This window comes from Centropristis striata, chromosome 23, assembly GCF_030273125.1.
Source record: "Centropristis striata isolate RG_2023a ecotype Rhode Island chromosome 23, C.striata_1.0, whole genome shotgun sequence".
In the NCBI taxonomy this organism is placed as follows: Eukaryota; Metazoa; Chordata; class Actinopteri; order Perciformes; family Serranidae; genus Centropristis; species Centropristis striata.
Genome location: NC_081539.1, coordinates 18,128,361 through 18,140,261, shown reverse-complemented (window position 1 = coordinate 18,140,261; position 11,901 = coordinate 18,128,361).

Below are 11,901 nucleotides of genomic sequence, written 5' to 3'. Positions count from 1 at the left end.
AAATGGAAAGAAGAAATTAAGATTCTGACATGACTGCTACTTTTTTACACCTGCTCCTATAGTTAATTTATATTTCTGCAAACAAACAAATCACAGTCATGTGCACCCATCTTTGACATGTCTCAAGGCTTGGCTGAGAAAGCTATTTATTCTCATACACTGTTAACTACTGGCACGTATGCGTTAGAGAGGAATGCCATTCAGAATGCAGAAAATATATTTAGTTCTCGCCAACAGACAGCAAAAGGCACCAGTGGGTCTAGCCCCTGTGTGAGAACAGTTATTTCTGTCGCAGTATGGACTTTCAATTACTGTAATCCGCTGCTTGACTCCTTTAAGAGCCGATTAACTATGTAGATACATCAGATGTGACACCTATGGTACATATCATTAATTGACATAGCTTTATTTTCTGTATAATTTCTAAAAAATGTAATAAAAAAAAAAGGGTGTTAGTTTGGGACACAAATTACAATTACAAATGAAGACTTAACTCTTGCCCTGTTTCTGTCTGTTTCCCTTCATCCATACCTCAGTTGTTGGAAGCAAGGAAATGAGGAAATATTAATAATGTATAATATGTGCCTTTCTTTGGTTTGATAAGAAATTGTTGCATCTGAACATTAATAATTTTGCAGTAACTGTTTGACAGACTTTGAGTTTCTTTAAGCCCATTAATAGGTAGGTGCTTATGGACAGTGGAAATACCCCACAGCTGCAGTCTGGCTGTTGCTCCATATGTGATCCTCCTGTCAGACCCCCAGAAAACACTCAAACTCCACTACATGCAGACATAGTCTCTCAACTGCAGCCATGTAGACATGTTCTTTTCTACAGATACACTCACAGTTGACGGTCCATTAATGCTTACCATGCAGTCGTGTAGTGATGCCTGGTATGGACAATGCATTTCTTTAAGCTATTTCTACTAATATTGACATTTAGGGTCACTAAACATTCTGCATGCTTTTATTTTGGGAAACCCTGTGAGGTCTGTGCTTATATTTGGTGGAGGTTTTACCTAAAGCTGGGCAAATCTCACGGCAAAGCCATGTGATTCAACAGGGATGAACAGAGAACAATGCCCAGATAAGTGAATTACCTACCTGGTAGGAACACACAAGGGCTGTGTCCTGAAGCTAGGCAACTGGCAGGCTGTCTGTTTGTATTAGGAAACAGTTGAGCAGACCCTGCAAACATAACTTATCCTGTTTAATTGCTGCGTAATTCCTGCGAAGTTGTCATACATGTCTGTTTTTCTTGACTTATGCAAACAGTAAGGGGTAGTGTGAATGGTCATTGAGTGGTTAAGTGGAGGCTTCTCTAGAAGGGCAAATAATTGGTGGTAAGAACTGTTTAAACACTTCTCAACCGTTAGATGGCAAAGTTGGAGGAATCTGATCTGACTGACATATGAAGTAGATTATTTGTTTGCTCTGAATTGTTTATTTAATTGCAGTAACATTCTATTTAAGGTGTTTAGAGACCAAACGTGAAGCAAATTTGAGTCGTAGAGCTCCAAGTGGCCACATACGGTAAGACTAAGTTTGTACTCCATTTCTGATTCAGAAGAATATCAACGCTGATTGACTTTGCCAGCATCGTGCAGATTTTTCGCCTGTTTGCATCTCCCAGCACAATTGTGTGTTTTATGTTGACTTGCACATAATCGTTCTGTGCAAAATTTTTTATTTTTGCTATTAAAATGTTGGTATGAATCGTAAAATTGTACCTAAGCAACTTTTTAGGCGCAAGCCAGACCACTAATTTTACTCATTAATTATTTAAGGATTAGATTAGGCATTCATTTTATTATGATTAAGAAGATACTTGTGCAAACGAAATATAAATGGGTTAGCTAATAAATCATACAAATTACCAATAAAAGCTTAAATTATAACTTTTATACACTTAATAGTCAAAGTGATAATAAAAGCCATAATGTATCAGACTTTCAATTATTAAAATAATTGTATTGAATACCTATTACTGAGACACTATAATGGTGTCTGTTGTATATAAAGCACAATTATATATCAAATTAAATAAAAATAATGAAATTGTTGATGATAATGAAAAAATTAAAACAACGACAACATTTTATGCAGACAGTATTCGTCTCACATAGCACCCCAGTTTTGGAACAAAATCAGTTTGGTTTGATTAAAGTAATGACAAATACATTTGTTAGCCATATCTCTGATCTGCTGCCAGCAAACAATACCTTTACCTTCTCTCAGTCCTCAAACTTTTTAAATGTCCTGGAGGAGTTCTTGTTCGAGTCCCAAACCTACTGAGATCTCTAATGAAGGCTTTACCTTCCAGGCAAGCATATTTCTCCGAATGACAGTAATTTACATATGATGTATTTAGAGAAGAAGAGGGCAGGCTAATTCTATTTAGAGATTTTCCTTTGTTTTAGGAGTCATTAGCAGCTAGCTCAAATCTAATTTTTACAATTTCATCAGGCCATCTTGGAAAGCCTCTGTGAGCTCATCAGAGAGGAGCATTTATTGCTAAGTGTTCTCTATTGCATTAGCACACAATAAAGCGGCCAGGGACTGCTACAGACGTTTATGTGGAATCCAGTTAACACTCCGCCAATTCGTTTTTTATTGGGACACAATCAATTTTTATTCATTTTAAAGCCAGAATGCTTTCTTTCATTGTGTGCCTACCCCAGCTTATTATGCCCTAAACTAATTACTCAGTTGTTTTCACAAAATGCTAATGTTTATGTTAAAGATTTCCTCTTTGAAATGCAGGCCTGACGCGCATATACATAATGAGAGACTTTGTATGTTCTAATGTAAGTCTGTCCCATATGTTCCTCATTATCACTCGCTTCCCACAATGTTTTTTAAGCATAATAATTGCATTCATTTAATTAGTAGAAGCCTGGCAATAACAAAGTCTGAGTAATAGCACAGAGAGTGGCATATTGAAGGGCGGGCTGCATAATGCAGCTTTTGAGAGTTTGTTACATTTCTTAACCCAGTAGATACACATACTGGAGAATGTGTGTATCATAGATATGTACATTTAGAATATTATTGGATTCAAAAGGGTACTATTTATTTTGGTGCTTGTGTGAGTAGCCGAGAACTTGATCCGTGTGTGGTGGAAAAGCAGCTGAAGAGGTCTCAACGTGAGCGAGATGTGTGCATCTTCACTGTGTGATAATTAGAGTGCTTAAGTGCTCCTGGAAACAAGACAAACCCAGATACCCTCTTCCTCTTCAGCCCCTCCTCTCATTCACCAAGAAGGTCTTTAATGGCTCCCATTTGACTCTGATATCATTTATTGTTTGGTATCAGATGTACACCTTGTACCCTTCATCATTTGCACTCAAGCCAGTTTGACCTGAACTGGCAACGGACGTTAAGGCTTACTCTTTTCCTTCCAGCCTCCAGCTCTCTGCTGCTTTCCCATCAGTAAAATGCACAGGCATCCTCTATTTGGTATTGCATTTCAATATGCACAAACAAAGAATATTCATAGCTGCATCCTCAAATGACAGTCAGTGACATTGCTCGCGTACAGTAAATGTGTGTGTGTGCTTGCGTGTGTGTGGGCTTTCCGTATGCGCGTGCAGATATTTTCTATTCCAGTTTTGGGATTTGTCCGGGCTCTGGAATGCTTTCAACACATTGATGAGATGACAAGTTATCATTGATCTGTCCTTACTTAGTGGGATCCATTAAATAATGTATGGGCTCCCGTGCATTACCAGTGCACTCTCCTGTCCTCGACCCATTAGAGGAGCAGGGCATGGGGCCCTAGTGGCTCCAGGCCCTCAGAGGTCCTTGGGCTTTCATTTAATTAAATTATCCTATAATGAAAACTCCCATAATGAGATTAATTTTAATTATTTATCGGCGGCCGATTTGACGGAGAGGCTGCATTAACAATGCATGAAAGGGCTAAACATTTTTCAATTCATCACCTTTTCCTTTTGTTAAAGGTGCAATTTATTAAGTGCTCTGCAGCTGCTAGAGGCGATGGTGGTGGAGATATGGACGACCAGGTCCAGAGGTCAGTCACAAGGCCTGCTCAAGTGCTTCACTGTCATTTGATAATGTGCATTATTTCACTAAATTAGCATCACCACAAAACATGTGTAGTGTTATCCTTTCCCTTGTGTGTTTACATACATTCATTCATGCATTAGTTTTCTTAGAAGACGTGTCCACTTTGTGAAAAAGTGGGCAGTTTTGGCATTCCCCTCATATTTAATAATGTTCTCTTCAGTCTGTTGAAGCTTGATGGATTTTATATTAATACCTAAAGGCAGAGAAGTAATCAAAATTCTAATTCTCTGCAGATGTTTGTACACCTCCATCAGGTTGGCATGTTGATTCCCCTTGTGTGAGCACATTAGAAGACTTTGGTGGCTGGCCAACAGAATAGGGGAAGATTGTCGACTGTCACACAGTGTGAAACTGTAATTAGCTGGCATGGAAGAGTGCTTATTTGAGTTCCCAGGCAAGAGAGATAGCAGTACAGTCGAGATATGTAAGATGATACATTGTTGAAAACAATTACCTTTTGTGATTTAAATGAGCACATTTTACATCTTCCAAACTTTTGTATCAGCTGACAGAAACATATATAGGCAGGCAGAGAAGTGGCCTAGGGCAAGAGGCAAGAATGTCATTGGGATGGTGAGCCGAGTGCATTTATCAGGCCTTCATCAATAGTTGATTAATAATTCAGGCAGAGTCTGGGGCTTCTTTAGGGCAGGGTTTCAGCTAGCTTGTAATTTTGTAAATTGCATAGTCATCATGCAATGGTTGGCCAGGCTGCTCTGATAGTCACAGCTGCCAATGTAGGCTGGCCTAATGGGATTTTAGTAACAGGTACAGAAAGAGTTTAATCCAGATGTGAGTTGTAGTCAGGTATCCACAACAAATGCAGTGGGGAAACAAAGAGGCCTGGAGAGAAACAATATAAAGACAGTTGGAAGCACTTACTTGCCAAAAAACAAACAAAAAAGCTTCTGATGCGCACAACCATTCTAAATCAGGCTTAGAGGAAAATCAGGAAAGATGAACATAAAAGGCTGTTATATAACATCCAAAAAGGGGACACGTTTCAAGCTCAGTACTCTGGACACAGTTTTTGTCAAACAGATCCATTGCTTTCCACTTTAGCTTGGCTCCAGAATTAACAATATTACCCAAGTCAAAATGGAAATCAATATTCAGATAGTGGCTTTTGTTAAACCACCAGTCCCATCCTTTGACAGATTTTCACCAGATACTTCCTCCCCTGGCTTACAGAATACAAACAGGCATTTCTTTCCATTGTGAGTTGTTCAAGGTGCCTTGGCCCAGGTGCAGCGTTAGCAGAACAGTCCGTGGCCAGTGAATGAGCAAACCCCTCAATTACCCCAAGCCAGCTCTCTGATAACTCCCATTCAGCAAAATGGGCCCTCTAATTGCCCTGACCAGTATTACCTGTTCTGCATCCAAAAGTGCACTATTCTTCCACATTGTTTCCTAGGCAACTGGAAGTTTTTGTGACCTATAAAAAGTTGCTACTCCTGTAACTGATCCGAGGCTAGGCGGTTGTTTGTTTCCATGGCAGGCTGCTGAGCTATTTATAGGTCTATCTAGCTGGTACAAGTAGGCACAGAAAGCTTTACCAATGATTTTATTCATTTATTTAGATCAGAGAAAAATGTCGTTGTGCTTTTGACTGACTGAACATTAACCTGAGAGTTGACTGGATTGTTTTGAGAACAAAAAACACCTGGGGGCTTCAGCAACTGAGTCACAAAGTCGAGAGGAAGAAGGCTTGACACTCTGCTCCCCGTATTTCCCAATGTCTGCTTTTCCCCCTCAATGCAGAAGTGGATCCTGGTAACACAACGTAATGTTTATATTGGAGTCAGAGGCGATGCCCCGGATGACCGGAATTTCTTTGTTGTGGTTTTGTTTGTGTTTTTAGCAAAGACGTGCGGAGCTGCTGGTATTGATGATTCATATGTTCATCATCAGAGGTCCTTGGCAGTTCATCACATCTCCCCTCACGCTGTGCGTCTCTAGCAAAAGGTTAATCAGTGAACCCTCCATATTACAGTGATAATTTATCTCTGATTCACAGGGTTGAAAGGGTGTATTAATTATCAAAGGTGTCGAGTACAGATTCAAGAAGAGATCTCCCTTAAGGCATTTGGCAGTGGAATCAAACTTAACTCGAATTTCAACATCTGTCTCAGACTTTTAGTTGTATTCACCATCTTTATACTCTTCATATATTGTAATATCACTACCTCAACTACCTGCAATTCTTTTAAATATTTTCAAGACCTGTAGTTGCTGCCGAATAAAAGTATATTTATAAATGTAAAACATAGCTTGTTGAGATGTAGATACAGTAAGAAACTTTGGAGTCCTCCAAGAAGATTTAAAGAGGCGAGACAATAGATGGAATGAGATGGACTTTTAAAAGAGGTGAGATATCAATAGGAATCCACTTAGTTTATGGACTAGATACATTAACTTAACTAACAATCAATCACTGCTGTCTTTAGAGCTTTTTAATGCACGTAAATCTGACCTGTCAATACATTTTCAGCGTCCTGCTCACTCTTAACACCATTGTTGCGGTTATTCACCTAGCTTAGTCCGTTTGTTACTTCCCCTTCAAATGCACTCTTTACTGTACAGCCTTCCTCTAGAGCACTTTTGAATTCCGGTAAGGCTGCTTTGCAACAAATACAATTGTACAATAGAAGAAGATGAAAAGTTTACAGGAAAAACTTCTGCCAGGGAATTCATTTAAGAAAAGAACACAATTGTTTTTGCAGTTAGAATTTATTCTCTAATGGCTATAAATGGACTTCAATTCAGGTCAGAATCTCTGTTTTTACTGTTACAAATAGCACATTTAAATTAAATTATTCAAGAGCACCATGCATTAGCCTGTTACTATCAAACAGGTACACTTACTGAAACAATATTGTACATCAATATGTGTTACTAGCTAAAACTATTAAGTATAAGACACCCCCCCTCTCCCCCCCTTCATATCACGTAAGCTGTTCTGACTACAGTAGATGAGATACAACATCGTTTCACACAAGTACAAAGGGAGAGTGTGCTGCAAGGAGTGCATTGCAAATTCCATTTCCTCACAGAGGAAGTCACCTTTTAGCAGGGCCACTGCTGTTCCAAACACATCAAGAAGAAACAAACATGGAAAGTTGGCATATCATTTAGTCGAGTCAGTTCTATTGATGTTTTTCACAATGATATGTTTGTCCAAATGAGCTGCATTAGGAAGCTGAGCAAAGTCTGAAGTCTCAAGAAAAAGGACTAGCTCAGAGAAGCTGGTGTTTACTTTCAATGTATTACTATATTTGTTATTTCCTGCTGCTTTATAACCAACTGTTAGCTGTCTCCTTACTTGGATGATGCACTAGTCTTTGTTTTTTCATTTGTAAAGTAACTTGGACAGCTCTTCCTGTTCATTGGATATTGATAGTGCAGCAGTAGGGCTCTAGTAAAAACAATAAATGAAAGGCTGTCTCCGTTACTCAAGATGACGGCAGCGACAAGTACCAGACACATGCACAGAAGTCACCAAGAGGTACTTTGGGGTAAGGCATTAGCATATACGTCAGCACTCTCCTCGCATAGTCTTAAACTGTGATTACCCCATTGGTTATTTTGGAACTTCTTGTCATGCCTCAAGTCGCTCTGACATGATCGGAGGCACCCACTGGTTCAGCAAGCCGCTAATAGTTCACACTGTCCTCAAGGCTGTGAAAAATTGTGCTGCTCAGCATGTTTCCTGCTGTTCTATAAAATGAGCGACATTTGGTGCCTCGATAATCCGAGGCTGGGTGCACATGCAGAAGGAGGCCGGGTAGACAGATAAGCCCAGCTGTTAAGTCTGTCCAGGAGTTTAAAATTACTGAAAACTGGTGTCCGATGGGAATGCCCATTCATCACTGCAAATACCCCTGCTGTGTTCGCTTGCACTTGCTTCTTAGAGAACAAATGTGATGTAGGTTAAATATAAGTTATTTTCCGGTCCGTAGTATTTCTGTTTTATTTATGTAGGCTGGATGGCTGATTGTTAATACCCCAGGCTTAAATAGCCTTATCTGAGCTCTTGTATCTTCCTTTGGCACACATGGTACCAGAACTTGAATGTGGAAGCATATTCTGTCAGGGAGACAAACCACTGGCTTGCACAGCGCTGCCTCTTTTGTAACTGTTTTTAGTCTCTAAGCAGAATGGCACAGACCCAATCTAAGTGGCTTTCATCTGGCCAATTCAAACAGACGTTTGACCCCAGACATTTGCCTAATGTGTTTTTGTTATGTGGACTCCTGGCTTCACAAATGTCACAGTGGCTGCACTAGTGGGGGTTTTGTGAGTGACTCAGGGGGTTGGGAGTTGGTGGGGGGAGTCGGCCTGAGGGGGTGGGCTTGCAAGGCAGAACTTAAATCTATAACCTCTGCATTTTGTACTACTGGGAGTTGGTGATTTGGTGAACATAAGTTCCCAGTGATGACCAGCCCCTCCTTCCCTATGAGCCAGAACCATTACAAGCCTGCTGATGAGCGCCCCGGCCCCCAGCACTCTGCTGACCTGCGCCCAACTGGGCAGGCAGCTGTGGAGGAGACGGGGAGTGCCACATTTCTGGCCGCCCGGGTTGCGCAAGTCAGAAGCAGTCCCAGACAGTTGGGGCAGCCCTGACAAATGCTTCCATTAGAGGGGTGCTGAAAATTTATTACCAAACATATTGGTATTTTAGGGTGCAGCTGACTTAGATTTAGTGGCGTTGCTGACGATTCTCTGTCTTCAAAACAGAATACCAGATTACTATCCTCCACTTTCTGCCCTCATACCACCTACTTTATTTATAACAATCACTGATATCTGCTTAACTTGATTCCTCAGCAGCTCGAATTTTGGGATAGAGTGTGTTTCAGTTTCCAGGAAACAAACTGCAGCTGATGTTTAATCAAATATTGTCTCTGTTTGTTTGGAAACTGTCAAATTGTAGGGCAGCTTTGAGAGGAGAGAGCAGGAAAAAATATACTGTATATGTTCTATCCAGTCAACCTATATTTATGTTTGCCATTTTCATGGTTTGCATTGTATCATTTTTGTCTTTTTTTCCCGGCCTACAAACATTTTTAGTATCATTTCAAACTGCACCATGCGAAGTGAAGTTTCATCCAACACTGAATTTAGTGCATTTAAGGGAAAAGCATATGAGAACATTTATCCACTGTGTGTGCAATGTTAGCTTTGTTGTTTCATTAAAAAATAGTCCATAAAACATTCAGTTTGATTATAAAACTACTGAGGCCTGACAAAAGCAACTTAACATAGAAGAATGAACGGAAAGAAACAAACACTTCCTTCCTTTCTAAATGAAGCAAATCTCAAAATGTGTGTTTTGATAGTCTTTGATGACAGATATTTAGTCTACGATCATTGCCTTCTGGATATATTTAAATCACAAAGGCATGACAAATGAATTTGTACAAAGTCCATGTGGTGTGTCAGAAAAATGTTCTTGTGTTGATAATCATCTCTGGTTTAAATCTCGTAAAACAACACAATGATGCTGATCAAATAACTTTAGTTCAAAACTCGTATTACAGAAAAACTATTTTCATGAAACTTGATGGAAGAGTGTAGCATCTGCTAAGGCAAAACCCATTAAGTTTTGGAGTGGATTGTAGGATACACACATTATTTTCACTTTTGAACATTGAAAGATAGGGCATGTGCCTGATGCAGGTTTGACTCATTGGGTGCCTTTCTAGTAACTGTAGTGTTTGGATGATGACATTAATTGGGGCTAAAACAAAACTGCAATCCTACTGGTTTAAGTAGTCGTTTAACCATATAAAATTGAAGATATTCTGCAACTGCATGCACCTGGATTTGCCTCAAACATTATGATGATAGCTTAGAAGAAATACATAATGTTTCAGAGCAACAATGCCAGTGACAGTATAGAATGGATATGGTCCTTTACTTACTGCAAATGTAGGAATTGTACCCATGTTGTGCTAAAATCTGAATTAGGAAAGACATTACATTACATTTTGATAACTAAAACCGCAATTTATGGAAGACCTAAATCTCTAAATCGTTTTTGGTTGACTTATTAAGCTGAATTTACTCTTATTATTCTCTTTATCTTTTAACAGGCTATATATTTTAAGCGTAATGCCCGCGGTGATACTTCCAGCCATAGTGATGTCTCATTCTGAGTAATAGGTCTCCAAAGTGTGCTTGTTTGGGTTTTTTGGGGCCAATGGAGAGCAATAAAGTGTCTGTCTGAGGATTTTCGGGGTCCTCATAGACTTTCTCCAGGTGTGCCTCAGTGGTCATAAAGTACAACTTGTCTCTCATGGTATATGCTCAGATAAATGTGTCCGCAGAGCGTTCTTTAATCAAATACTTCTTAGCGTGCACTGGGATTTTTAACACAACAAAAACAAAATATAGAAATTACTTTTATATATTCTTCAAGTTCTGCCTGCCCTAAAGTGTGCTTGCTATATTTTTTTTTAATCTCCCCTAACAAAGCTTGTTCTCCTTCTTATTGTTTGCTACCAAGATGGCTACAACAATAAGGTCACTCTGTAAATTTAAGTTTGTGACGTCCACTGAGGTTAACCATTTCCTTTGTTCCTCTCTTTTTGTGGAGAAAAGAGCTGATGTATTTTCATGTTGAGGTATGCTGTGTTTACTTTTATCACTCACTCTTGGTGAGGCGGGCCAACCTGATATTTGTTTATAAGGAGCTCTGGCTTCACTCAAAACTTTCATTCACCACTTGAAAGCTCTTGACTTGCTACTAATTTACCTTGAGGGACTTCAAAATTATCTGTCTGCGCTGTCGAAATCTTTTTTGTGGTGGCAACTTGTCATCATCAAAGGTTTTGCTTTCGAGTTTAATGAAAGCCTGGTAGATAGATGAGTTAATGTTATATTGTTTATACTTGACTACTGCATGCAGAAAGACATCTTAAACTCAAGGTAACATGTTTGTTGGGCCTCAAAAGGATGTTGCTTGCTTTTTGTTTTTGCTGTGATTGCTATTGTTGCTATGCGAGTTGCTTTTAAGTCGGTGTTACAGAGTTCACATGAAAACACAAGCAGTGGGAACAGAGGAGGAATGGAATAGTATTGAAAATGATCTTGAATTTCCCTTGTTCATCAGTGCTGCTTTGCTTTACCAAGGATATGTCACTCTGTGCTGCTCGGTTATTTTCAACAGGAAACTATGCACATTGAATAACTCAGGAATATCCAGTACCTAGCACTTACAGAGCTCTTTGACAAATTGCCATCCAGCAAACTTAATGTCCCACTTGTGTCAGGGGCAAGGATGGAGGCTGGGAGGTATGTGTTGTTAAGGTTTTTTTTTCCCCCCATAGTCAATAGGTGGGACACTTCACCTAGTAATGCCTGTATAAATATATAAAAGCTGTTATTTTATCCAAAGTTATCCCAAGTTCAGATTTCCCTTCTTGGGGGAAGGTTTGGAGCGTAATGCTCTACTGAGACTTATGTCAAAAAAAGGAACTTGATCCCTCCCAAAGTGTGACATTGTATAAACACTGTAGTAGTTCTACCCAAACAAATTTGCAGCATATGCATATGAAAATATTGCAACTGTGTCACCAGGGTGTTAGCATTTTGTTTCATCTGCACCATTTGATCCGTTGTCACACCGCTCCTGCACCTTTCACACTGTTTATGTATTCTTTGTCAAGATAAGCAAACTCACTTTCAGAGATGTTCCCATTTGTGGAACAACAGAGGAAAGACCCAACACAGTTTAGGATCTGAAACTTTCCAAGCACTAGGATTCCAGTAAGATGTACATTAACCCTCCATTCCTTATCTCTAAAAC